This window comes from Giraffa tippelskirchi, chromosome Y, assembly GCF_054371585.1.
Source record: "Giraffa tippelskirchi isolate mGirTip1 chromosome Y, T2T-mGirTip1v1.2.pri, whole genome shotgun sequence".
NCBI classification, from domain to species: Eukaryota; Metazoa; Chordata; class Mammalia; order Artiodactyla; family Giraffidae; genus Giraffa; species Giraffa tippelskirchi.
The window spans coordinates 13,109,781-13,134,332 of NC_137290.1; the positions used below are offsets into that span (position 1 = coordinate 13,109,781).

The 24,552-nt window shown below is 38.9% G+C and overlaps 1 pseudogene; it reads left to right on the forward strand.

Moving 5' to 3' along the window:
- Positions 1-21,873, forward strand: part of LOC145537709 (BCL-6 corepressor-like) — a 47,952-nt pseudogene extending 26,079 nt beyond the window's left edge.
- Positions 21,874-24,552: the final 2,679 nt, after the last annotated feature.

Genomic DNA, 24,552 nt, shown 5'->3' on the forward strand with positions numbered 1-24,552 from the left:
TTGTCAAAGGCTTTCTCTGCATCTGTTGTGATAATCATATGGTGTTTGTCTTTCAGTTCATTAATGTGGTGTATCACATTGATTATTTGCAAATATTGAAGAATCCTTGCATCCCTGGGATAAACCCCACTTCGTCATGATGTTTGGTATTTTTAATATGTTGTTGGATTTTGTTTGCTAGAATTTTGTTAAGGATTTTTGCATCTATGTTCATCAGTGATATTGGCCTGTAGTTTTCTTTTTTGGTGGCATCTTTGTCAGATTTTGGTATTAGGGTAATGGTGGCCTTATAGAATGAGTTTGGAGATTTACCTTATGCAATTTTCTGAAAGAGTTTGAGTAGGATAGGTGTTAGCTCTTCTCTAAATTTTTGGTAGAATTCAGCTGTGAAGCCTTCTGGTTCTGAGCTTTGTTTGCTGGAAATTTTTGATCAAGTTTCAATTTCTGTGCTTGTGATGGGTCTATTAAGATTTTCTATTTCTTCTTGGCTCAGTTTTAGAAAGTTATACTTTTCGAAGAATTTGTCCATTTCTTCCAAGTTGTTCATTTTATTGGTATATAGTTACAGATAGTAGTCTCTTATGATCCTTTGAATTTCTGTGTTGTCTGTGTTGATTTCTCCATTTTCATTTCTGATTTTGTTGGCTTTATTCTCTCTTTTTTTCTTCATGAATGTGGCTGATGATTTAATAGTTCTTCTCAAAGAACCAGCTTTTAGTTTTCTTGATTTTGGCTATGGTCTCCTTTGTTTTTTTTCCATTTATTTCTGCCCTAATTTTTATTATTTTGTTCCTTCTGCCAACCCTGGGGTGCTTCATTTCTTCTTTTCCTAGTTGCTTTAGGAGTAGAGTTAGGTTATTTATTTGATTTCTCTCCTTTTTCTTGAGGTAGGCTTGTATTGCTATGAACCTTTTCCTTAGCACTGGTTTTACTGAATCCATAGGTTTTGGGTTGTTGTGTTTTTATTTTCATTCGTTCCTATGTACATTTTGATTTCCTTTTTGATTTCTTCATGATTTGTTGGTTATTCGTAAGTGTGTTGTTTATCCTTCATATGTTTGTGTTTTTAATAGTTTTTTTTTTCCCCTGTAGCTGATGTCTAATCTTACTGCATTGTAGTCAGAAAAGATGCTTGAGATGATTTCAACTTTTTTTGAAATTACCAAGGCTATATTTATGGCCCAGGATGTGATCTTTCCTGGAGAAGGTTCTGTGTGCACTTGAGAATAAGATCAACTTCATTGTTTTAGTGTGAAATGTCCTATCGATATCAATTAGGTCTAATTCATCCATTGTATCATTTAAAGTTTGTGTTTCCTTGCTTATTTTCTGTTTAGTTGATCTATCCATAGGTGTGAGTAGGACATTAAAATCTCCCACTATTATTGTGTTACTATTAATTTCCCCTTTCATATTTGTTAGCATTTGCCTTACATATAGGAGAAGGCAATGGCACCCCACTCCAGTACTCTTGCCTGGACAATCCCATGGACGGAGGAGCCTGGTAGGCTACGGTCCACGGGGTCGCGAAGAGTCGGACACGGCTGAGAGACTTCACTTTCACTTTTCCCTTTCATGCACTGGAGAAGGAAATGGCAACCCACTCCAGTATTCTTGCCTGGAGAATCCTAGGGACGGCGGAGCCTGGTGGGCTGCCGTCTATGGGGTCGCACAGAGTCGGACACGACTGAAATGACTTAGCAGCAGCAGCCTTACATATTGCAGTGCTGCTATGTGCGGTGCATATATATTTATAATTGTTATATCTTGTTCTTGGATTGATCCATTGATCATCATGTAGTGTCCATCTTTTTCTCTTTTCACTGTGTTTATTTCAAAGTCTATTTTATCTGATTTGAGTATTGCTACTCTTGCTTGCTTTTGGTCTCTGTGTGAAATATATTTTTTCCAGGACTTCACTTTCAGTCTGTATGTGTCCCTAGGTTTGAGGTGGGTTTCTTGTTGACAGCATATATAGGGGTCTTGTTATTTTTTTATCCATTCCGCAGTCTTTGTCTTTTGTTTGGGGCATTCAACCTATTTACATTAAAGATAATTATTGATAAGTATGATCCCATTGTGCTTTGCTTTGTTGTTTTGGGTTGAGTTTATAAACCTTTTCTGTGTTTCTTGTCTAGAGAAGATTCTTTAGCATTTGTTTAAGAGCTGATTTGGTGGTGCTGAATTCTGTGACCTTTTGCTTGTCTGTAAAGGTTTTTATTTCTCCTTCATATTTGAATGAGATCCTTTCTGGGTACAATAATCTGGGTTGTAGATTTTTCTCTTTCATCACTTTAAGTATGTCCTGCCATTCTTTTCTGGCTTGAAGAGTTTCTATTGAAAGATCAACTGTTATCCTTATGGGAATCCCCTTGTGGTTTATTTATTGTTTTTCCTTTGCTGCTTTTAATATTTTTTCTTTGTGTTGGATCTTCATTAATTTGATTAATATGTGACTTGAGGTGTTTCTCCTTCGGTTTATCCTGTTTGGGACTCTCTGGGTTTCTTGGACTTGGGTGGCTATTTCCTTCCCCATTTTAAGGAAGTTTTCAACTACTATCTCCTCAAGTATTTTCTCATGGCCTTTCTTTTTGTTTCTTCTTCTGCAACTCCTATGATTCGAATGCTGGGGAGTTTAACATTGTCCCAGAAGTCTATGAGGTTGTCTTCATTTCTTTAATTCTTTTTTCCTCTCTGCTTCATTTATTTCCACCATTCTATCTTCCACCTCACTTATCCTATCTTCTGCCTCAGTTATTCTACTGTTACCTCCAGAGGGCTTTTGTTCTCAGTTATTGCATTATTCGTTATTGATTGACTCTGTATTTCTTCTAGGTCCTTGTTAAACTTTTCTAGCATCTTCTCAATCCTTGTCTCCAGACTAGTTATCTGAAACTCCATTTTGCTTTGAAAATTTTGGATCATTTTTACTATCATTTGTTGAACTCTTTTTCAGGTAGACTCCCTATCTCCTCCCCCCCCCTTTTTTTTGGTTTGGTGGGCATTTATCATGTTCCTTTACCTGCTGAATATTTCTTTGCTTTTTAATCTTGTTTAGGTTGCTGTGTTTGGGGTGGCCTTTATACATGCTGAAAGTTTGTGTTTTCTCTTTATTGTGGAGGTTCCTCCCTGTGGGTGGGGTTGGAAGAGTGGCTTGTCAAGGTTTCGTGGTTGGGGGAGCTTGTGTCAGTGTTCTGGTCGGTGAAGCTGGATATCTTCTTTCTGGAGTGCAATGAAGTGTCCAGTAGTGAGTTTTGAGATATTTATAGGTGTGGTGTAACTTTGGGCCTGTATTTTTGTGCTTATGGTTGTTACCTGCTTTGTTGGAGAATTAGCTTGGTGTGTCTTGCTCTGAAACTTGTTGGCTCTTGGGTGGAGCTTGGTTTCAGTGTAAGTGTGGAGGGTTTTAGATGAACTCATGTCAGTTAATGTTCCTTGGAGTCAGGATTTCTCTGGTTTTCTGAAGCTTTGGATTTAAGCCTCTTGCCTCTGACTTTCAGTCTTATTCTTACGGTAGCCTCAAGACTTTTCCATCCATACATCACCAATGATAAAACATCTACATTAATGGTGAAAAGATTCTCCACACTGGGGGACACCCAGAGAAGTTCACAGAGTTACATGAAGAAGAGTAGTGGGAGGAAGGAGATAGAGGTGACCAGGAGGAGAGGAGGGGAATCAAAAGGGTAGAGGGCAATCTAGCCACTTATCATTTCCCTATTTGTTCTCCACAGTCTGGAACACTCAGAGAGATTCATGGAGTTGCATAGAGAAGAGAAGAGAGAGGAAGGAGATAGAGGTGACCAGGAGGAGAGGAGGGGGAGTCAAAAGGAGAGAGACCAATCTAGTCTGTGACCCATTCCGTAAGTGTTCTCCACAGTCCAGAACACCCAGAGAGATTCACAGAGTTAAGTAGAGAAGAGAAGGGGGAGGAAGGAGATAGAGATAACCTGGGGGAGAAAAAGGAGAGTCAAAAGAGGAGAGAGCAATCAAGCCAGTAATCAGCCTCCTATGTAAAAATGGGTACTGAAAATTTAATTCTTAAAGGTACCAAATTGATAACAAATACCAAAAAGCAAAGATTAAAAATCTAGACGTTAGACTCTCAAAAATAGAGTATTAAAAATACAAAACAAAATCACAAAAGTTATTTAAAAAAAATGAAATTTGCTTTAAAAATAGGGTCTTTTTTCCCCCAAGGTGATAGTAGGTTTTAAAAATGAAAATTAAAGGAATAATAAAGAACTTAAAAATAAAAAAAATTAAAAAAATATGATAGTAAAACATATCTAGGAATTTCTCTGGTGCTTTTGAGGGCAGTGTGGGTTAGTTCAATTTCAGATAGTTCCTTGTTCCAGCTTATACTTCTCAGCGCCTATCAGTTCAGTTCAGTTCAGTCGCTCAGTCGTGTCCAACTCTTTGCGACACCATGAACTGCAGCGTGCCAGGCCTCTGTGTCCATCGCCAACTCCCGGAGTCTACCCAAACTCATGTCCATTGAGTCAGTTATGCCATCCAACCATCTCATCCTCTGTCATACCCTTCTCCTCCTGCCCCCAATCCTACCCACCATTAGGGTCTTTTCCAATGAGTCAACACTTCGCATGAGGTGGCCAAAGTATTGGAGGTCTATAGGTCCCTTCTAATGTAGCCAGTGCTGACTACAGAGTTTTCATCTGTTGCACCTGTCACTTCCAAAGTGGTTCCCTCTCATTTGTTTATTTTGGCTTCCTCTGTTTGCAAGTCTTTTCAGTATCTAACTTCCACTCTGACACAAGGGGGCAAAGGTGGTCATTTATTTAGGCTCACTTGTTCAATTATGCTGCAGGGAGAGTTGAACACTAGAAACAAATATCACTGGCATATGTGGGGAGTGCTTGCAGTGCCTGGGCCATACTGGGTTTGCACCCATTCACTGTATGTATGCTTTCCCGGTCTACACTGCTCAGGCTCATGGTTGGTCTGTTGGGGAACTGTCCAAGACGGGCCCTGGGTTGCATATACTTCCCAGGTCTTCACTACTCAGGTTCTGGTTCTCGGGACTCCACAAAGGAACAGATTCAGTTGGGCCTGTGTTTTGTGCTTTTCCCAGGTTTGAGCAGCTCAGGCGACCAGGTACTTGGCGAGTGCACTCTCCCCAGGTGCAGTGCATCTTATCACCTCCCTGGTCCCAGCTGTTTGATGTCCTGGTTGTGCAGCGGGAGAGCCATGTCAGGTGTGCTGTGTTTCTCCTCTTGGGAGCTGATCTCTGGTTGCTACCCTCCTGGTGGTTATCAACTGTCCAGGATCCCAGGATGACGTGGTTAGCAACTGGGGGCCTGCTCGCAGTTTGGTAGGGGATGCCGCCTCTGGGGCCAAGTTTGCCCCGTGCCTTCTGGCTCTGGCTGTCACCAGACTGCCTTTCTGCCTCCAGTGGGGGATGAGCAGGTCCGCAGCCAACTAGGTCTCCTCGATATTTGCTCAGTCCTTTGATCTGTGAGTGGGCACGGCAGTGCCTTAGGTTAGAGCTTTTCACAGGAAAGTTCTCTCTCTCTCTTTCCTCTTTTTTTCTTTTCCCTCTTTGGCTATCCCATGTTTGCTCCCTCAGATTGCCCTCAGGGCTTTCAGGCCTGGTCCTTACCCTAAGCAATGCATCCCGCGCTTCCCTGTTCAGCCGCTGCTTGCTGGTGGCGGATGTGAGCATCAGGGCTACTTCTCTGCTGTTGGTTGCAGTTAGGCAACCTGTGGGTTTTATTGATTTATTTCTTCCTCCTGGTTATGTTGCCTTCTGAGATTCCAAAACTCCCCACAGATCCGCCAGTGAGAGGGTTTTCTGTTGTTTGGAAACGTCTCCTCTTTTATGACTCCCTCCTTGGTATGGGTCTCTGTCCCTAATACTTTTGTCTCTTTTTTAAATCTTTTATATTTTGTCCTCTTTACTTTCGAACACAATGGGCTGCCTTTCTTGGTGTCTGGTGTCCTCCACCAGCATTCAGAAGTTGTTTTGTGGTATTTGGTTAGCGTTCGAATGATCATTTGATGAATTTATGGGGGAGAAAGTGGTCTACCCATCTAGGAATCCCTTAAACAAATGGAGTAGCCATCATAGTCAATGAAAGAGTCCAAAATGCAGTACTTGGATGCAATCTCAAAAACGACAAAATGATCTCTGTTCGTTTCCAAGGCAAACAATTCAATATCACAGTAATCCAAGAATATGCCCTGACAGTAATTCTGAAGAAGCTGAAGTTGAACAGTTCTATGAAGACCTAAAAGACCTTTTAGAACTAACACTCATAAAAAGGGGGACTGAAATGCAAAAGTAGGAAGTCAGGAAACACCTGGAGTAACAGGCAAATTGGCCTTGAAGTACAGAATGAAGCAGGGCAAAGGCTAATAGAATTCTGCCAAGAGAATGCACTGGTCATAGCAAACAGCCTCTTTCAACAACACAAGAGAAGACTCTACACATGGACATCACCACATGGTCAACACCGAAATCAGATTGATTATATTATTTGCAGCCAAAGGTGAAGATGCACTCTGCAGTCAGCAAAAACAACCCCGGGGCTGACTGTGGCTCAGATCATGAACTCCTGATTGCTAAATTCAGACCTAAATTGAAGAAAATGAGGAAAACCACTAGACCATTCTGGTATGACCTATGTCAAATCCCTTATGAGTATACAGTGGAAGTGAGAAACAGTGACTAGATCTGATACACAGAGTACCTGAAGAACTGTGGACGGTGGTTCGTGACATTGTACAGGAGACAAGGACCAACACTATCCCCAAGAAAAAGAAATGCAAAAAGGCAAAACGGCTGTCTGAGGAGGCCTTGCAAATAGCTGTGAAAAGAAGAGAAGCAAGAAAGAAATGAGAAAGTAAAGATATTCCCATCTGAATGCAGAATTCCAAAGAATAGCAAGGAGAAATAAGAAAGCCTTCCTCAGCAATCAGTGCAAATAGAGAGAGGAAAACAATAGAATAGGAAAGAGTAGAGAATCTCTTCAAGAAAATCAGAGATGCCAGGGGAACATTTCATGCAAAGATGGGCTCAATAAAGGACAGAAATGGTATGGACTTAACAAAAGCATAAGATATTAAGAAGAGGTGGCAATAATTCACAAAACAACTATACAAAAAAATCTTCACGACCCAGGTAATCACAATGGTATAATCACTCACCTAGAGCCAGACATTCTGAAATGTAAAGTCAAGTGGGCCTTAAGAAGCATCACTATGAACAAAGCTAGTAGAGGTGATGGAATTCCAGTTGAGCTATTTCAAATCCTAAAAGATGGTCTGTGAAAGTGCTGCTCTCAATATGACAGCAAACGTGGAAAACTCAGCAGTGGCCACAGGACTGGAAAAGGCCAGTTTTCACTACAATCCTAAAGAAAGGCAATGCCAAAGAATGCTCAAACTACCGCACAATTGCACTCATCTCACACGCTAATAAAGTAATGCTCAAAATTCTCCAAGCCAGGCTTCAGCAATATGTGAACCTCGAAATTCGAGATGTTCACCTGGTTTTAGAAAAGGCGAGGAGCCAGAGATCAAATTGCCAACATCTGCTTGATCATCAAAAAAGCAAGAGAGTTCCAGAAAAATATCCATTTCTGCTTTATTGAGTATGCCAAAGCCTTTGACTGTGTGGATCACAATAAACTGTGGAAATTTCTGAAAGAGATGGGAATACCAGACCACCAGACCTGCCTGTTGAGAAACCTGTATGCAGGTCAGTAAGCAACAATTAGAACTGGACATGGATCAACAGACTGATTCCAAATAGAAAAAGGAGTATGTCAAGGCTGTATATTGTTTACCTGCTTGTTTAACTTATATGGAGACTGCATCATGATAAACGCCTGGCTGGAGGAAGCACAAGCTGGAATCAAGATTGCCAGGAGAAATATTAATAACCTCATATATGCAGATGACACCACCCTTATGGCAGAAAGTGAAGTAGAACTTAAGAGTCTCTTGATGAAAGTGAAAGAAGAGAGTGAAAAAGTTGGCTTAAAGCTCAACGTTCAGAAAACTAAGATCATGGCATCCAGTCTCATCACGTCATGAGAAATAGATGGGAAACAGTGGCTGAATTTATTTTTCTGGGCTCAAAAATCACTGCAGATGGTGACTGCAGCCATGAAATTAAAAGATGCTTACTCCTTGGAAGGAAATTATGACCAACCTAGACAGCATATTAAAAGGCAGAGACATTACTTTGCCAACAAATGTCCGTCTAGTCAAGGCTATGATTTTTCCAGTAGTCATGTATGGATGTGAGAGGTGTACTGTAAAAAAAAAAAGCTGATCCCAGAAGAACTGATGCTTTTGAGCTGTGGTGTTGGAGAAGACTCCTGAGAGTTCCTTGGACTGCAAGATCTATCCATTCCATCCTAAAAGAGATCAGTCCTGGATGTTTATTGGAAGGACTGATGTTGAAGCTGAAACTCTAGTACTTTGGTCACTGATCCTAAGAGCTAACTTATTTGAAAAGCCCCTGATGCTGGGAAAGATTGAGGGCAGGAGGAGAAGGGGATGACAGGGGATGAGAAAATTGGATGGCATCACTGACTCAATGGACATGAGTTTGGGTAAACTCTTGGAGTTGGTGATGGATGGGGGGGCCTGGCATGCTGCATTTCATGGGGTCACAATGAGTCAGACGTGACTGAGAGGCTGAACTGAACTGAACTGAACTAAAAAATTGTATTAGCTTTATGTATTTTTTTTTGTATCTTTAACTTTTTAAACATATCTAAGTGGTTTACCTTATCTAACTTCATGTACCCACGAACCATGCCATGTTGGACCACCAAACGTGGATGGCTAATGATGGAGAATTCTGACAAAATGTGGTCAACAGAAGACTAGAATGGCAAACTACTTCAGCACTCTTGCCTTGAGAATCCCATAAGCAGTATGAAAAGGCAAAAAGATATGACCCTGAAAGATGAACTTCCCGGTGGGCAAGTGCCCAATATGCTAGTGGAGAAGAGTGGAGATATAGCACCTGAAGGAATGAAGAGACTGAGCCAAAGTGGAAGCAGTGCCCAGTTGTGCATGTGTCTCTTGGTAAAAGTAAAGTCCGGTGCTGTAAAGAAATATGAAATAGATCTCCAGTCCAAATTTTGTGCATGAGACAGGGTGCTCAGGGCTGGTGGGCACTGGGACAACCCTGAGGGATGGGATGAGTATGGGGGATTCAGGATGGGGTACACGTGTACACCCATGGCTGATTCATGTCAATGTATGGTGAAAGCCACTGCTGCTGCTGCTGCTAAGTCGCTTCAGTCATGTCCGACTCTGTGCGACCCCCTAGATGGCAGCTCACCAGGCTCTCCCGTCCCTGGGATTCTCCAGGCAAGAACCCTGGAATGGGATGCCATTTCCTTCTCCAAGGCATGAAAGTGAAAAGTGAAAGTGAGCCACTACAATACTGTAAAGTAATTAGCCCCCAATTAAAATGAATTAATGAAGAAAAAGAAAGAACAATGTGGCATTGGAACCTGGAATGTTAGGTCCATGACTCAAGGTAAATTGGAGGTGATCAAATAGGAGATGGCAAGATTGAACATAGACATTTTAGGAAGTAGTGAACTCAAATGGACCAGAATGGGCGAATTTAATTTGGTTGACCATTATATCTATCATTGTTGACAAGTATCCCTTAGAAGAAATGTAGTAGCCCTCACAGTCAACAAAGGGGTCTGTGAAGTGCAGTACTTGGGTGCAGTCTCAAAAGCAACAGAATGATTTTGTTTTGTTTCCAAGGCAAAGCATTCAGTATCACAGTAGTCCAAGTCTGTGCCACAACAAAGAATGCTGCAGTAGCTGAAGTTACACAGTTCTATGTGGACCTACAAGACCTTCTACACCTAACACCAAAAAAAAAAAAAAAAAGGCCCAGCTTTTTTCATTATAGGGGACTGGAATGCAAAAGTAGGAAGTTAAGAGATACCTGGAGTAACAGGCAAGTTTGGCCTTGGAGTAAAAAATGAAGCCAGGCAAAGGCTAACAGAGTTGTGCCAAGAGAACACATGGGTTGTAGTAAGCACCCTCTTCCAACAATACAAGAGAAGACTCTACACATTGACATCACCAGGTGGTCAATACCAAAATCAGGCTGAACATATTCTTTGCATCCAAAGATGGAGAAGCTCTATACAGTCAGCAAAAAAAAAAAAAAAAAAAACACTTGCAGCTGATTGTGGCTCAGATCGTGAACCCCTTATTGCCAAATTCAGACTTAAACTGAAGAAAGTAGGGAAAACCACTAGACCATTAAGGTATGAACTAAATCAAATCTCTTATAATTATACAGTCGAAGTGATAAATAGATTCAAGGAATTAGATCTGATAGGCCTTAAGAGCTGTGGGTGGAGGTTCGTAACATTGTACTGGAGGCAGTGATCAAGACCATCCCAAAGAAGAAGTGCAAAAAGGCAAAATGGTTGTCTTAGGAGGTCTTCCATATAGCTGAGAAAAGAAGAAAAGTGACAAAGAAAGGAGAGAAGGAAAGATATACCCATCTGAATGCAGAGTTCTGAAAGTAAAGAGATATAAGAAAGCCTGCCTAAGTGATGAGGGCAAAGAAGCACAGGAAAAATAAAGAATGGGAAAGACTAGAGAAAATTAGAAAGTTAGAGAAATTAGAGGTTCAAGAAAATCAGAGATACCAAGGGAGTATTTGATGCAAAGATGGATACAATAAAGGACAGAAATGGTATGGACCTAACGGAAGCAGAATATATTAAGAAGAGGTGGCAAGAATACACAGAAGAACTATACAAAAATGATCTTAATGACTCAGATAACCACTCTGGTATGATCACCCACCCAGAGCCAGACATCCTGGAGTGCAAAGTCAAGTGGGGCTTAGGAAGCATTACTATGAACAAACTAGTGGAGGTGATGGAATTCTAGCCAAGGTATTTCAAATCCTAAAAGATGATGCTGTGAAAGTGCTGCACTCAATATGCCAGAAAAACTTTAAAATGTAACAGTGGCCACAGGACTGGAAAAATTCAGCTTTCATTCCAATACCAAAGAAAGGCAATGTCAGAGAATGTTCAAACAACTACAGAGCTGCAGTCTTTTTCTTGCTAGCAAAGTAATATTAGCTCAAAATCCTCAAAGCTAGGATTCAACAGGACATGAACCAAGAACTTCCAGATGCCCAAGCTGGAATTGGAAAAGGCACAGGAATGATCAAATTTTCAACATCCTTTGGATCATACAAAAAGCAAAGAAATTCAAGAAAACCATCTACTTCTGCTTCACTGACTATGCTAAGGCCTTTGACTGTCTGGATTACAACAAACTAGAAAATTCTTACAGAGATGGGAGAACTAGACCATCTCACCTATGAGAAATCTGTACACAGGTCAAGAAGCAGCAGTTGGAACCATACATGAAAAAACAGACTGGTTCCAAATTGAGAGAGGAATACATCGAGGCTTTATATTGTCACCCTGCTTATTTAACTTACATGCAGAGTATATCATGTGAAATGCTGGTCTGGATGAAGCGCAAGCTGGAGTCAAGCTTGCTGGGTTAAGTGTCAGTAATCTCATATGTGCAGATGACTCCAACTTAATGGCATAAAGCAAAGAGGAACTAAAGATCCTCTTGATGAAAGTGAGAGAGGAGAGTGAAAAACGGTCTTAAAACTCAACATTTGAAAAATGAAGATCATGGCATACAGTCCCATCACTTCATGACAAATAGATTGGGAAACAATGACAGATTTTATTTTCTTGGGCTCCATAATCACTGCAGATGGTGACTGTGGCCATGGAATTAATAAATGCTTGCTCCTTGGAAGAAAAGCTTTGACAAACCTAGACAGTGTATTAAAAGAGAGATTACATTGCCAACAAAGATCCATCTAGTCAAAGCTATGGTTTTTCTATTAGTCATGTATGGATGTAAGACTTAGACCATAAAGAAGGCTGAGCTCTGAATAATTGATGCTTTTGAACAGTTATGTTGGAGAAGACTCTTGAGAGTCCCTTAGACTGCCAGGAAATTGAACAAGTCAATTCAAAAGGAAATCAGTCCTGCATATTCCTTGAAAGGACTGATGCTGAAGCTCTAATATGGCCCCCAAATGCGAAGAACTGACTCATTGGAAAAAATCCTGATGCTGCAAAAGATTGAAGCCATGAAGAGAAAGGGAGGGCAGAGGATGAGATGGTTGGGTGGTATTACCAACTCAAAGGATATGAGTTTGAGTAAGCTCTGGGAGTTGATAAAGGACAGGGAACCATGGCATGCTTGAAGTCTGTGGGCACAACTCAGCAACTGACTAACCATAGCAACATGTTACAAAGGTCTGTCTAATCAGTTCAGTTCAGTTCAGTCGCTCAGTTGTGTCTGACTCTTTGTGACCCCAGGAATCACAGCACGCCAGGCCTCCCTGTCCATCACTAACTCCCGGAGTCTACCCAAACCCATGTCCATCGAGTTAGTGATGCCATCCAGCCATCTCATCCTCTGTTGTCCCTTTCTCCTCCTGCCCCCAATCCTTCCCAGCATTAGGGTCTTTTCCAATGAGTCAACTCTTCACATGAGGTGGCCAAAGGATTGGAGTTTCAGCTTCAACATCAGTCCTTCCAATGAACACCCAGGACTGATCTCGTTTAGGATGGACTGCTTGGATCTTCTTGCGTCCAAGGGACTCTCAAGAGTCTTCTCCAACACCACAGTTCAAAAGCATCAGTTCTTCGGTGCTCAGCTTTCTTCACCATTCAACTCTCACATCCATACATGACTACTGGAAAAACTATAGCCTTGACTAGACGGACTTTGTTGGCAGAGTAATGTCTCTGCTTTTCAATATGCTATCTAGGTTGGTCATAACCTTCCTTCCAAGGAGTAAGCATCATTTAATTTCTTGGCTGCAATCAATAAATAGTGATACTAAGTTTTAAATCACTGCATTCAAAATACATATGAGCTACAAGTTCAAACAGTAATGAGTACAGACCTGTGATGGCTTTGTGTACAACTTGCTGTCATAAACCCCATCTTCAGAGTTGGCCCCATGCCCAACATGGTCACCATTTATTGGCCTGAGGTCCAAGCCTGTGCTTAGGTGCATGAAATGCTATCAAGAGGCAATGTACTAGGACTGTTCTGACATCAAAACTGAAATGTGTATGGCATTTTATAGTTTCAAAATAGTACTCATTTGGGTGGGAATGCAGGTAGTATTTTAGCCCGCTGTGGAAATAGATATGAAGACTCTGAATCTTCATGAAAACTCACCCTAATGCCTCTGCTTCTGGGGTGACTTTGGGTTCTGTTTCTTTTCTGCCTATCATTTGCTGAGTTTTTGAAGCAGAATTTTCATTGTTAATCTCTTAAGTTCCTAGAGTCCGGATTCCAGGACAGATTTCTACCTCTCCCTCAACTTTGTATCCTGTTCTTCTAAAAATGGAGTAGTGTTTTCAACAGTTGATACTTGTATTGGGGTTCCATAATGTTGGAATTTCTTTTTTCCTTCGGAACTCATCTTTAATCAGTATTGTCACTGGTTAAGTTTTTTTAACCATCTGTTAAAACAATGATATTCTCATCATTGTCCTCAGTGAAGCCTTGGGTTAAAATAGATTTTCATTTGAGAGTTATTTCTGAAATTATTCATTCATATGTCCTATAAATCACTGGTATAGAACTAAGAATAATTTATTATTTCATCTTGGCTCAGTCGTCATGCTTCACTTTCACTATCTGCTGTAGAATGTTTTGAAATTGCATACTTTTTTGTTAAACTACTTCAAAAATAAATATCTGCACACAGCTTTAAAATCATTGTACATCTCTTTCTAGGCCTCTTCATGATGCAGTTGAGAATGATTACTTGGAGATTGTTTGCCTGCTTCTCTCCTATGGTGCTGACCCCACTTTGAATGCTTACTCAGGTAGAACCATCAAGGATATGACACAGAGCAAGCTTATGGAAATGTTCCTGGCAGGTAGGTAACTTCAAGGAATGATAATGACAAAATTCAACAAACATTTTAAATTAAAAGTGTGTTGGTAATTTGCAACATCTCCAATTTCTTTAGATCCTCACTAACATTTTTTCTTTGTTCTAATTGATGTGATATCTTATACCTTATGTTTGCATTGTGCTAACTAATGAAAAATGTGTTCACTGGCCATTTATAGATTTTTGGAGAAATGTTTATTCAAGTTTTTTGCCCATTTTAAAATTAGATTATTTCTTTTTTGTTGAGTTGCAGGAGTTTCTTATGTATTCCTGGTTAAAAACCCCTATGAGATATATGACTTGCCGTATTTTCTACCGTATTTCTGTACATTGTCTTTCCACTATTTTCTTTCATTTTTACACTAAAACAGATTTAATATTTGTGATCATTCACCATTTTCCCATGGCAAATTCACATAGGTTCTGCTCTAACAATGATTTAGGAAAATGCTTATCAAATTGGTGTCCATTATACTATCTGGATTAGAATATCCAAAAATAATTTTTTTTTAATTAATTTATTTTAATAGGATAATTACTTTACAATATTAGGGTAGTTCTGTCATACATTGACAGGAATCAGCCATGGGTGCACGTGTCCCCCCATCCCTCTGGGTTGTCCCAGAGCACCGGGTTTGAGTGCCCTGCTTCATGTATTGAACTTGCACTGGTCGTCTATTTTACATATGGTAATATACATGTTTCAGTGCTATTCTCTCAAATCATCCCACCCTTACCTTCAAAACATAGCCCAAAAGTCTGTTCTTTCAGCCTCTGTCTCTTTTGCTGCCTTGCATATAAGGTTGTTGTTACCATCTTTCTAACATACATTAACACATATATGCATTACTATACTGTATGGTGTTCCTCTTTCTGACTTACTTCTCTCTATATAATAGGCTCCAGTTTCATCCACCTCATTAGAATTGACTCAATGCATTTTTTTTTTTATAACTGAGTAGTATTCTGTTGTGTGTATGTGCCACAATTTCCTTATCCATTTGTCTGCCAAGGGACATCTAGGTTGCTTCCATGCTGCAATGAACATTGGGTACATGTGTCTCTTTCAGTTCTGATTTCCTCGGTGTGTATGCCCAGCAGTGGCATTGCTGGGTTGTATGGCAGTTCTGTTTCCAGTTTTTTTAAGGAGTCTCCACACTGTTCTTCATAGTGGCTTGCCCAGTTTGCATTCCCACCAACAATGTAAGAGAGTTCTCTTTTCTGTAAACCTTCTCCAGCCTTTATTTTTGTAGACTTTTTGATGGGGGCCTTTCTGACCGGTGTGTGAATCATCATACCTCATTGTGGTTTTGATTTGCATTTCTTTATTAATAAGTGATGTTGAGCATCTTTTCATGTGTTTATTAGACCTCTTTATGTCTTCTTTGGGGAAATGTCTGTTTAGTTCTTTCGTCCACTTTTGATTGGGTCATTTATTTTTCTAATGTTGAGCTGCATTAGCTGCTTATATATTTTGGAAATTAATCCTTTGTCAGTTATTTCATTTGCTATTACTTTGTCCCATTCTTAAGGCTGCCTTTTAACCTTGCTTGTGATTTCCTTTATTGTGCAAAAGCTTTTAAGTTGAATTAGGCCCCATTTGTCTATTTGTGTTTCTATTTCAATTACTCTGGAAGGTGGGTCATAGAGGATCTTGCTGTGATTTATGTCAGAGAGTGTTCTGCCTGTGTTCTCCTCTAAGAGTTTTGTAGTTTCTGGTCTCAAATTTAGATCTTTAATCCATTTTGATTTTATTTTTGTGTATTAGAAAGTGTTATAGTTTCAATCTTTTTTACATATAATTGACCAGTTTTCCCAGCACTGCACCACTTGTGGAAGACACTGTCTTTTGTCCATTGAATATTTTTGTCTCCTTTGTCAAAGATAATGTGTCCACAGGTGTGTGGATTTATCTCTGGGCTTTCTGTTTTGTTCCTCTGGTCTATATTTCTGTCTTTGGAACAGTACCATAATGTCTTGATGACTGTTGCTTTGTAGTATAAAGTCAGGAAGGTTGATTCCTCCAGTTGCATTCTTCTTTCTCAAGATTGTTTTCGCTATTCAAGTTTTTTTGTGTTTCTATACAAGTTGTGAAATTATTTGTTCTAGTTCTGTGAAAAATACTATTGGTGGATTCATAGGGATTGTGTTGAATGTGTAGACTGCTTTGAGTGGTATACTCATTTTCACTGTATTTATACTTCTGATTTATGAACATGGTATATTTCTCCTTCTGCTGTGTCATTTTTGATTTCTTTCATCAGTGTTCTATAGTTTTTTTATTAGTTGAATTATCTATTTTTTTTATAAATTTATTTATTTTAGTTGGGGGCTAATTACTTTACAATATTGTAATAGTTTTTGCCATAATTATCTATTTTTTAACTTTACAATATTGTATTTGTTTTGCCATACATTGACATGAATCCACCATGGGTGTACATAATTTCCCCTTCCAAAAGTATTTTATTCTTTTTTGTTGCAGTGGTGAATGGGGTTGTTTCCTTAATTTCTCTTTCTATTTTTTCATTGTTAGTGTATAGGAATGCAAGGGATTTCTGTGTGTTAATTTTATAATATGAAACTTTACTATATTCATTGATTAGCTCTAGTAATTTTCTGGTGATATCTTTATGGTTTTCTCTGTAGAGGATCATGTCATCTGCAAACAATGAGAGTTTTACTTCTTTTTCAATCTGGATTCCTTTTATGTCTTTTTGTTCTGTGATGGCTTGTGGATAGGACTTTCAAAACTATGCTAGATAGTAGTGTTGAGAGTTGGCACTGCTGTTTTGTTCCTGATTTTAGAGGAAATGCTTTCAGTTTTCCCCATTGAGGATAATGTTTGCTATGGGTTTGTTGTATATGACTTTTATTATGTTGTGATATGTTCCTTCTATGCCTGCTTTCTGGAGAACTTTCATCATAAGCGGGTGTTGAATTTTTTTCAACGGCTTTCTCTGCTTCTATTGAGATAATCATATAGTCTTTACCTTTCAATTTGTTAATATGGCATATCACATTGATTGATTTGCTAATACTGAAGAATCCTTGCATCCCTGGGTTAAAGCCAACTTGGTCATGATATATGATCTTTTTAATATGATGTTGGAATTTGTTGGCTAGAATTTTTTTTGAGGATTTTTGTATCTATGTTCATCAGTGATATTGGCCTATAGTTTTCTTTTTCTGTGACATCTTTGTCTGGTTTTGGTATTAGGGTTTGGTGGCCTCATAGAATGAGTTTGGGAGTTTACCTTCCTCTGCAGTTTTCTGGAGGACTTTGAGTAGAATAGGTGTTAGTTCTTCTCTCGATTTTTGGAAGAATTCACCTGTGAAGCCATCTGGTCCTGGGCTTTTGTTTGTTGGAAGATTATTAATAGTTTCACTTTCTGTGCTTGTGATGAGTCTGTTAAGATTTGTTATTTCTTCCTGGTGCAGTTTCAGAAGGTTATACTTTTCCAAGAATTCATCCACTTCTTCCAAGTTATCCATTTTATTGGCATATAGTTGCTTATTGTAATCTCTTATGATCTGTTGTTTTTCCTATCTATATACAGTTTTTCTAACATCATTTGTTTGCTTTTATTTTGACCACACCCTGTGGTTCTGGAATGTGTCTCCAAGCCAGGGATTTAACCTGTGTATGACAGTAAAAGCACAAAACCAAAACCACTAAGGGCCAGGAATTTTCCCAGCACTATTTGTTGAAGATTCTGTTTTTCTCCATGTGTTGCCTTTGCACCCTTTGAAAGATTATTTAACAGTGTATTTTTAAATATTGTGTATTATTTAACTGTGGTATTTTGAGCTTCCCAGCTGGTCCTAGTGGTAAAGAATGCATTTCCCAGTGCCATAGACCTAAGAGGCATGGGGTTTAATCCCTGGGTCAGAAAGATTCCCTGGATGAGGTCAAGGCAACCCACTGCAGTATTTTGCTTGGAGAATTCCATGGACAGAGGAGGCTGATGGGCTAGTCCATGGGGTCACAAAGAGTCATAGATGACTGAAGGGACTTAGCACAAATGCACCTGTGTGTTTATTTCTGTCTTTATGCCAGTATTATACTGTTTCATGTTATGTTTTGAAATGGAAAAGTGAAGCCACCAATTTTGTTCTTTTTCAGGATTGCATAGAAATTCAGAATCTCTAACAGTCTATGTGAATTTTAGTATAGATTTTTTCTATTTTTGCAAAAAATTAAAATGGATAAAGGCTAGGACTTGGAGAAAGATAGCCTTGAGTTCATATATTGTTTTGAGTAATATGGACATTTTAGCAATAAAGTCTGATTAGTCTGTGGATCTGGAATCTCTCCATTTAAATGAATCTTGTTAGATTTCTTTCAGCAGAGTTTTGTAGTTTTTAGTGAGGAGCCTAGTAGGCTACAGTCCATGGGATTGCTAAGAGTTGGACACGACAGAGTGACTTCACTTTCACTTTTCCCTTTCATGTACTGGAGAAGAAAATGGCAACCCACTCCAGTATTCTTGCCTGGAGAATCCCAGGGATGGCAGAGCCTGGTGGGCTGCTGTCTATGGGGTCGCACAGAGTTGGACATGACTGAAGCGACTTAGCAGCAGCAGTGCAAAAGTGTTTGCCCCTTTGTTTTTAATTTTATTCATTTCTATTCTTTAGTGCTGTAAATTGTTTTAGTTCTTTTTCACTTTTTGACTTATTTGTTAGTTAATAAAATTGCAACTTATTTTTGTATGTTATATATCCTTCAGTTCTGCCTAAATAATTTAACATTTTATTTTATTTTTTTTTACTCTTTTCCCCTCTAGATTATTTAAAGGTGCTACAGAGTCACATTGATGATGAGCTCAATCACCCTTGGGAATTCTATGGTAGTTCTGTATGTGGTAAGAAACATTTTTCTATTTTAGTTCATTGGGAAGTGAATGAGTTATAGAACATTTATCTCGCCTCTGGTGAGAGGATGATGGCTCATAGGTCCTGTAAGCAGGGATCATTAGGAAATTTTGTTTTTATTTAGAACTATTTAATTATTGACATCTGAAATTCTGATAGAGCTTACTGACCACCTTATTTTTGCTTTTATTAGAACCAAATATTAAGGCCGGGTTTAATGTTTTGGCAAATCCTCCAGAAGCGGAGGACCAACAGGATGAGGATAACATTGACAGTGATGCATTTGAATTTGAACTTTCAGATAGTCCTCTCTTACCTTGTTATAACATCCAAGTGTCTGTTGCTCAGAGGTAAGGATTGATGTCATGTGGTTGAAAAATATGTTCCAGTATTTTCTTGTGGGGGAAGTCTTATTTTTCATGTAGAATTAAATCAGTCATATTTTCATTGCTGTTGGGAATTTTATATAGCATATACCATAAAAAACCAATCCTATGCAGTGTTAACAAAGGTAGTTAGTAGATAAAAGGATATGTGATGAGTGAAATTTTGTAGTAACAGAAATCATATGTTGAATTGCAGTGTGCACATAAGGAATGTCATAATTTGCTTCTAAAAACCATCAGTCCCCCCAAAAGATGAAAGCTTAGGTGGAAATATATAAAAAGAACTTCAGTGTAATGTGTATTTCAAAATGTGTTCTGTTGTAGGGGGAGGAAGATCAAAATAATCAGTGCTCTTGAGTTATGGTACAGACATCCCCCAGTGAGTATAGTGGAACATACTGAGAATTAGAACTTTGAGTTGTAATCAGAACTGAGTGAATAGGAATTAACCTGTTTATATTAGCAGGGAGAGCAATGAAGAGTGCCTTTAAGGAATCTCAATAAGATATGTTCTGCTGTCTAAAAAACAGATGGTCTTCTCTACAAGTTCTCTTAAAATCAGATGAGTTCAGAGTTATATTAGAAGTAAATATTTTCCCTTATCTTCAAAAGAGCACATGGTCAATGATGGGGATGCTTAAAAATGGCCTGATGTGAAAGTGGAAGCAGCTGGCTCTTGTTATGGCTGTAAACTGGTTTATTCAGAATAGTAGTCAGTAACTTTTGCCAGAGACTTGAAACAGTACCTTTTTTCTTTTGTAGGCCACAAAACTGGTTATTGCTTTCAGATGTTCTTAAAAAATTGAAAATGTCATTGTGTGTATTCCGCAGCAATTTTCCAAATATGGAAATTGTTTCAGTTGTAGAGTGAGAGTTTTATTGGCTAGTTTTTGCAAGCTCCTTGTTCTCTTGTTCCAAAGACCTGGAGGCCTTTAATCCTGAAAGTGAAGAGCTACTACATTTGGTTGCATTCACTAATGAACTTCAAACTCTGCTCGGCTCATCTGTGGAATGGTTAAATCCCAGTGATAAGGCCCTGGAGGACCACTGAGCAGTATAGTTTCACTGTATACAAAGTGTACTGTTTTGTTAATCCTGTTCGTAGTTGTTTAAGTGTAGCCATTTCTTCAAAGAGGGGGACACTATTACAAATGAAAGTATATATCTGCTTTATCTGAGAGTCCATTTGGAAAATGAACAAGCTTGTGTTTCTTTTTAAGATTTTATGAAATTAGCTTTACTTTTAAATGTACAGAGACTTATTTGAAATGTTCGTATTACATGGAATGTTTTTCTTTTAAAAACAAATTATAACAGATCCTTATTCACTGAGGGTTTTTTTTTTTCATACAAAGCATCACTGACAGTTCAGAAGTCTTCAAAATTGAGCAGATGGTTGAGAAATTTTTGCTCATTTATGGAGAGTATATACTAATGTCCATGTATATGCTGTTGGATATAATTGAAATTAAAATTACAGCTAAACAAAATAGCTAATTACAAACTTCAGTTTGTTAATGTGGCACATCGCACTGGTTGATTTGTGTAATATGATTGTATTAATACATTTAGGTAATATTAATGCATTATGTTTATTAAAGCACAATAAACATGATTTATTTCTGGGATTAATCCCACTGGATCACAGTATTGTTGTTTGGTTGCTAAATTGTTTCCAACTTTGTAACCACATGGATGGCAGCATGCCAGGCTCTCCTTTCCTTCACCGTCTCCTGGATTTTGTTCAAATTCATGGTGCTACATAACCATCTCATCCTCTCCTGCCCCTTTGTCCTTCTGTTCTCAGTCTTTCACAAATCAGGGTCTTTTCCAAACAGTCTGTTTGCATCAGGTGTCCCAAGTATTGGAGCTTCAGTTTCAGCATCAGTCTTCCCAATGAATACTAAGAGTTGATTTTTAGGATCAATATGTTGATGCTCCTTGCTCTCCAAAGAACTCTAAAGAGTCTTCTCCAGTACCATTATTCAAAAGTATCAGTTATTTTGCCTTCAGCCTTTCTTATGGTCTAATTCCCATATCCAGACATGATTACTGGAATCACCATATCTTTAACTACTTGGACCTTTGTTGGTAAAGTGCGGTCTGTCCTTTTTAACACACTGTCTAGGTTTGTGGTAGCTTTTTTTTTAAGGAGCAAACATCTTAATTTCATGGTTGCAGTCACCGTTTGCAGAGATTTTGGAGCCTAAGAAATTAAAGTCTGACAGTTTCCACTTTTCTTCATCTATTTCATGGAGAAATGCATGGGACTGAATGTCATGATCTTAGTTTTTTGAATAAAAAATTCAAGCCAGCTTTTTCACGGTCTCCTTTCACCCTCATCAAGTGGCTCTTAAGTTCTGAAAGATAAGAGGAACACTTGGTCACAGAACTTCAAAGGACAGCTGTGTCCCAGGAACATTTAACCACAACTTTCTGTTTTATCACCCAGTACCTGCAAACTAGAAAAATCTAATTGTCTAAATTCTGCTTACTGTGGCTCTATCAAAAAATGGTTTGAGCATGCACAAATTAGAATTAGTTCCCATTGGGTTTTCAGTTACTCTAGTGAAGAAAATAAAGCAGAAATTAAAAATACAAAGCACATTTTGTTCACTTAGGTAACTGTGATCTTGGAAGTGATGTAGTAAAAAACATTGTCAGGGTTTGGGTAGAGGGCAAGGACATATGGATAAGCAGGTAAAAGTGGAAATGGGATTTTACTGTATGTGGATAAGAGAAGACACAGTTTAAGGTATAACTGTTTTTTATAGAAGGACAAAAATTTTGAAAAGCAACTATAAAAGACAAAGGAAAACATGTATTTCAGTTGTAGGTAATAAGCACCATCTAAGCACCATCTAGGCCTTTGACTGTGTGGACCACAATAAACTGTGGAAAATTCTTAAAGACATGGGAATACCAGACCATCTGACCTGCCTCCTGAGAAATCTGTATGCAGGTCAAGAAGCAGCAGTTAGAACTGGACATGGAATAACAGACTGGTTCTAAATCAGAAAAGGAGTACATCAAGTCTGTCTATTATCACCTTGCTTATTTAACTTACCTGCAGAGTACATCATGCACCATGCAAAATTCCAGGCTGGATGAAGCACAAGCTGGAATAAAGATTGCCAAGAAAAATATCAATAACCTCAGATACGCAGGTGACACCACACTTATGGCAGAAAGCAACAAAGAACTAAAAAGCCTGTTGATGAAAGTGAAAGAGGAGAGTGAAAAGTTGGCCTAAAGCTCAAAACTAAGATCATGGCATCCGACTCCATCACTTCATGGCAAACAAATGGGAAAACAATAGAAACAGTGACAGACTTTATTGTTTGGGCTCCAAAATCACTGCAGATGATGCCTGCAGCCATGAAATTAAAGACACTTGCTCTTTGCAAGGAAAACTGTGATCAGCCTAGACAGCATATTAAAAAGCAGAGACACTACTTTGCCAACAAGGGTCTGTCTAGTCAAAGGCATGGTTTTCCTAGTAGTCATGTATGGATATGAAAGTTGGATTATAAAGAAAGCTAAGCACTGAAGAATTGATGCTTTTGAACTGTGGTGTTGTAGAAGACCCTTGGAGAGTCCCTTGGACTGCAAGGAGAACAAACCAGTCAATCCTAAAGGAAATCAGTCCTGAATATTCACTGAAAGGACTGATGCTGAATCTGAAACTTTAATACTTTGGTCACCTGATATGAAGAATTTCTTCACTGGAAAAGACCCTGATGCTGGGAAAGTTTGAAGGTGAGAGGAGAAGGGGATGACAGAGGATGAGATGGTTGGATGGCAGTTAGGATCAATTTCCCTTAGGATTGACTGGTTTGATATCCTTGCAATCCAAAGGAATCTCAAGAGTCTTCTCTAACACCACAGTTCAAAATCAATTCTTCAGCATTTAGCTTTATTTATAGTCAAAATCTCACATCCATACATGACTAGTGGAAAAACCATAGCTTTGACTACATGAACCTTTGTTGGCAAAGCAATGTCTCTGCTTTTTAATATAGGTAGTTAGTAGATAAAAGGATATGTGATGAGTGAAATTTTGTAGTAATAGAAATCATATGTTGAATTGATTTCAAGCTGTCTAGATTTGTCATAGCTTTTCTTCCAAGGAGCAAGCATCTTTTAATTTAATGGATGCAGTCACCATTTGCAGTGAATTTGGAGCCACAGAAATTAAGTCTGTCACTATTTCATTGTTCCTCTCTTTGTCATGAAGTGATGGGATTGGATGCTTTGATCTTCATTTTTTGAGGTTGAGTTTTAAGCCATCTTTTTCACTCTCCTCTTTCTCTTTCATCAAGTAGCTCTTTAGTTCCTCTTCACTTTCTGCCATAAGGGTGGCATCATCTGCATATCCAAGGTTATTGATATTTCTTGCAGCAGTTTTGATTCCAGCTTGTGCTTCATTCAGCGTGGAATTTCACATGATGTACTCTGCATATATAATAAGACCCTGCTGCTGGGAAAGATTGAAGCCAGGTGAAGGGGAAGATAGAAATGTTTGAGTGGCATCGCTGACTCCATGGACATGAGTTTGAGTAAGTTCTGGGAGTCGTTGATGGACAGAGAAGCCTTGCATGCTGTAGTACATGGGGTTGCAAAGAGTTGGACATGACTGAGAGACTGAACTGAACTGGACTCTGCATATAGTTTAAATAAGCAGGGTTTCAATACACAGCCTTGATATACTCCTACCCAGATTGGAACCAGTCCACTGTTCCGTGTCTGGTTCTAATTGGTGCTTTTTGATCTACATACAGGTTTCTCAGGAGGCAGATAAGGTGGTCTGGTATTTCCATCTCTTTAAGAATTTTCCACAATTTTTTTGTGATCGACAAGTCAAAGGCTAAATCTAGCATAGTCAATGAAGCATATGTTTTGCTGGATTCTTTTCCTCTTTGTGTTCAACAGATATTGGCAATTTGATCTCTGGTTCTTATGTCTTTTCTAAATCCAATTTGAACATATGGAAATCCTTCTTCATGTGCTCTTGAAGCCTTGCTTAGAGAATTTTGAGCATTAATTTTCTAATATGTGATATAAATTCAATTGTGCATTAGTTTGAACATTCTCTGGCATTGCCTTTTATTGGGATGGAAATGAAAACTAACCTATTCCAGTCAGGTGGCCACGGGTGAGTTTTACAATCTCGCTGGCATATTGAGTGCAGCACTTTCACAGCATCATCTTTTAGGGTTTGAAAGAGCTCAGCTGAAATTCTGTCACCTCCACTAGTTTGTTCATAGTGATGTCTCATCAAGCCCCCTTGACTTCACACTCGAG